Source organism: Penaeus chinensis, chromosome 33 (assembly GCF_019202785.1).
Source record: "Penaeus chinensis breed Huanghai No. 1 chromosome 33, ASM1920278v2, whole genome shotgun sequence".
Taxonomy (NCBI): domain Eukaryota; kingdom Metazoa; phylum Arthropoda; class Malacostraca; order Decapoda; family Penaeidae; genus Penaeus; species Penaeus chinensis.
In genome coordinates this window covers 25,677,999-25,682,998 of record NC_061851.1, presented here as the reverse complement: position 1 = coordinate 25,682,998, position 5,000 = coordinate 25,677,999, and the positions used below count along the sequence as shown (strand labels likewise).

Below are 5,000 nucleotides of genomic sequence, written 5' to 3'. Positions count from 1 at the left end.
TCTCTCTCTCTCTCTCTCTCTTCTCTCTCTCTCTCTCTCTCTCTCTCTCTCTCTCTCTCTCTCTCTCTCTCTCTCTCTCTCTCTCTCTCTCTCTCTCTCTCTCTCTCTCTCTCTCTCTCTCTCTCTCTCTCTCTCTCTCTCTCTCTCTCTCTCTCTCTCTCTCTCCATCTCTCTCTTTCTCTCTCCATCTCTCTCTCTCTCTCTCCATCTCTCTCTCTTTCCATCTCTCTCTCTCTCTCTCTCTCTCTCTCTCTCTCTCTCTCTCTCTCTCTCTCTCTCTCTCTCTCTCTCCCTCTCTCTTTCTCTCTCCTACTCCCTTATCCCCCTCCCTCCCTCCCACACCTCACCCCTCTCCCTCCCTCCTTCCCTCCCTCCCACTCTTCCCCTCTCCCCTCTTTCCAACTCATTCATTACCTCTCCTCTCTCTCCCCTCACCTCCACCCAGCCTGAGTTCCCCGTTTTCTCTTTCTGATATTTCCCATTTTCTTTCAGTCAGGAAGTGGCCTTAACTCCTCCTAGAAGAGAAAAAGACGGCCATGTTTCGGTTCCTCTTTGACCCTGGATGAAAAGTTTTCTTCGCGAAATCCTAAATAGGATTACAAGAAAGGCAGCAGTTGCTTCCTTGCAAGAGCTGGGGTAAAGGAGATTTTTTTTTTTTTTTTTTTTTTTTTTTTTTTAACGGTGAGGGAAATGAAAAAGAAAACTCATGAAAGAAGAGGTAAATGGGAAATGGAGGGAAGAGAATGGTATACAAGTGGAAGTAATAAAATTGAAATTCGATGTGGGGAAATACTAGAAAGGAAGAAGAAAAAGAAAAAGGAGAGAGAGAAAGAAAGAAAGAGAGAGAGAGAGAGAGAGAGAGAGAGAGAGAGAGAGAGAGAGAGAGAGAGAGAGAGAGAGAGAGAGAGAGAGACGAAAGAGAGAGAGAGAGAGAAACGAAAGAGAGAAAGAGAGAGAGAGAGACGAAAGAGAGAGAGAGAGACGAAAGAGAGAGAGAGGGGGGAGAGAGAGAGAGAGAGAGAGAGAGAGAGAGAAAGAAAGAGAGAGAGACGAAAAAGAGAGAGAGAGAGACGAAAGAGAGAGAGAGAGACGAAAGAGAGAGAGAGAGGGAGAATAAGAACGAAATTGAAGAAAATGAGGAAGGTAAAAATACAGCCAAAAAACAGTGACCAAAAAAGTTAAGTGAAATCATAATAAAGTTTATCATCCGCATTTCACAGACTTTCATGTTTTTGACATTCCAAGAACTTTCTGGAAATTAACTTAAGTGTTTTTGAAGCGGCTCGAGTGCTTAAGAGCTGCGGCCATTCACATGTATGCACGCATTCATATACGTACACACACGCTATCACACACAAACACACACACACATACACATACACACACATACAAGCAAACAAACAAACAAACACAAAAATGAACACACACAAACACACACACATACCCTTCCTTGACAAACAAACACACAACTACACCCCCTTACACCCCCCAACCCCCCCCAACCCACAATTCAGACACAATCCAAATACAATCTTTAAACTTAATAATGAATGGGACCCAAAATCATTGTTAAACGTCAGGCAACATAATGGCTGTTTCACTTCACATGGAGAAACAAAACACATTAATCTTGTTTTGGAGGAAAACGTTTAATACTTACTGATAAAAAAAAAGGGAAAAAAATCTTAGTGTTAAGGATCAGCTTCAATTTAGCTAGGAAGATATGTTGAGAATTATATATATATATATATATTTTTTTTTTTGGTTGTTTCTTCTTCTTTTCTATTCCTTTCTTCCTCCTTTATTTCATTCTTTCTTCTTTTCTTTCTCTTGTTTAATCTATTTATCTTTCTCTTTCTTCTTTCCTTTCCTTTCTGTTTTATTTATCTCATTTTCCTCTCTTATTTCATTTTTTTTCTTAATCTCTTCTTTCTTTGTTTTCCTTTTTCTTTCTTTATTATTCCATTTGTTGTTTCTCTTTCTTTCTTCTTTCATTTCCTTTATTCTTTCTTAATCTTATCCTTCTTTTCTCTATTTTTTCCTATATTTTTTTTTTTTTGTCTTTCTTCTTTTTGTATTTCATTATTCCTTCCTTATTATATTTTCTCTCTATTCTTTCTATTCACATGTTTTCTTTCTTTCCTTCTTCCTTCCTTTCCTTTTTTTTTTTTTTTTGTCTCGCTTCTTTCCTATCCTATTTCTTTCTTTATTTAAATCTTCCTCTGTTTTCTCTCTCTACTTTCCTTTCATGTTTCTTTCTCTATTTCGTTCTTCCTTCCTTCCTCTTTTTCATTTTCTTCTTTCTTTTCAGGTTTCTTTATTTATTACATTCTCCCTTCCTTCCATATTCATGTCTTTCCCTACTTTCTCTTTCTTTTTTTTCTTATTCTTTCTTTTTTTTCTTACAAATCTTTCTATATTTTTTTTGTGTTGACTTCTCCACCCGAGGATTACTGTTTGTTTGTTTATCTGTTTGTTTAAGAAGCGGATTCTTTGTCTTGTTTGGTTGTTTTCTTGTTTGTGTGTGTGTGATTGCTTGTATGATTATGCCTACATGATTCTACGTAAGCAGACACTTGTAAGACACTTATACACATACGTATACACACAAGCACTTAGGAACACTACATCAGTCACTATCACAATCACACGCACAAACACGCAAACACAGTTTCATTAAATAACACAAAAATGCACTCAATTACAGTCAAACACAATAACAAAGTAATATACGCAGACACACACACATAAACAAACACATACACACACGCAAACACACACATGCGCACAAACATATACATACACACACGCAAACAAACGCACACACACACACACACACAAACACACACAAACACACACAAACAAACAAACACATACACACACGCAACCAAAAACACACACACACGCAAACAAACAAACACATACACACACGCAAACAAACACACATTAACAGCTACACACAAAAATAAACGAGTAAATTAAGATCTGTGATGTCAATGCGAAAACGATATTCTTGAAAGAAAATGGATGCAGCTCTTGTAACTTTTAGAGAATCCTTATCGTTGTTCATTTCTTTGTTCTTTTCTCTGAATGTGTCTTTATTGGTTTCGTTTTACACACACACACACACACACACACACACACACACACACACACACACACACACAAATATATACATATTGATTTTTATTGTCTTTCTCTCTGTTTCTGCCTATTGAACTTTCTGTCCATTAATCTCTCTCTCTCTCTCTCTCTCTCTCTCTCTCTTTCTCTCTCTCTTTCTGTGACTATCTGTTTCCCTTTCTGTCAGTGTATGTGTATGTTGTAGCTCTCTTTCTCTCTCACTCTCTCTTTCTCAATTTCTCTCTCTCCCCTCCTCCCTCACCCCCTCCATACCTCCTCTCCCTCACTCACTCCCACCCTCCCGCCCTCCCTCCCTCTACCTCAGTCTCATCTTCCATCTGCATCTCCGTCCTCTCTCTTGCAAAAAAAAGGAAGAAAGAAAAAATCCAACACGACATTAATATCGTCAATAACAAATTGAAAATACATGCAACACAATTTCAAATTCCACTGACTGATTCGAAACGGTTTGCTGGATTTATTAACAAAAAAATGTCAGATATGTCACATACAGTTTCCTATCTCTCTCTAGTTTCCATTGTTTTTTTATACAATATTCCGTCATTTATCCTAATCACTTTATTTATGCATGAGGTTATTACACAATATTGACACAGAAGAAGTTATTGAGTGAATAAATAAAATGTCTTTCTTCCATACAGCTCTCTCGAAATGCTTGTGAATAATCTATTTCTTCCTTGCTCTCTCGAAACGCTTGTGAATAATTTATTTCTTAAATCTCGGATCTGCATACCATAGCCTTGTCTGTTATGTGTTGGCATGTGACGCTTTCTGTGGATTGTTATGTGATTCAGTGGTAAAGATTTTTTTTTTTTTTTTTTACTTTATCATTAAAGTAATAATAAAGTTATAATTACTATATTGGGTATTTTTTATTGTTTGGATTACTGTTATTCATAATTTTCTTTATTAATGATAATAATACAAGTAATAATGTCAATAATGATAATGATATCAATACTGTCAATATTTTCATTATTATCATCATTATTATTGTTATCATTATTATTATTATTATTATTATTATTCTCATTATCATTATTATTATTATCTTTATTATCATTACTATTATCATAATATTATTATTATCATTATTGCCTCATTACTTTTATTTTGCATAATAATAATAATGATAATAATTATAATATTTATTATTATTATTATTATTATTATCATTATTATTGTTTATTATTGTTATTATTATTACTATTATTATTATTATCATTACAATAATAACCGTTATTGTCATTATTATCATTACAATAATAATCGTTATTGTCATTATTATTATTATTATCATTATTGTTATCATTATCATCCTTATTGTTGATGGTGGTGCCATGATAATTGCTGTAATCAATAATAATGATAACAATATTTGAATCACCATCGTTATTACCATCATTATGATTACAATAATAATTATCATTATTATTCCTTTTACTACTAATGCTACTTCAACGACTACTATTATAGCTGGTAATCACCTTCATTTCTCAGAATATCGCATGCATTATAATCGCCACGAGTTCCATTAATACTAAAATTACTCTCGTACTAATTACCTAACACCATTATCTTCCACATTTCAGGTTTCCGGAGACACAGTAATGAAGACGAATGTGAGGAGAAGTTACGTCTGGTGTGAAATTTTTAATTCTCTTTCTTTCTTTCTCTCTTCTCTCTTCTCTCTTTCTCTATCTATCTATATATCTACCTATCTATCTATATCTATCTACTTAATCTGTCTATCTATTTATGTGTCTATATGTCTCTATCTATCTATCTATCTATCTATCTATCTTTATCTCTCAGTCTCTCTCTCTTTATTTTTTTATTTTTTATTTTTTTCTTAT

At 34.3% G+C, this 5,000-nt stretch overlaps 1 protein-coding gene across 1 annotated transcript in view; it reads right to left on the bottom strand.

Annotated features, from left to right (window-relative positions):
* The window catches only part of LOC125042940 (adipokinetic hormone/corazonin-related peptide receptor variant I-like), a 200,132-nt gene that overhangs the window by 140,728 nt on the left and 54,404 nt on the right, over positions 1-5,000 (bottom strand). The gene's annotated exons all lie outside the window — the stretch shown is intronic.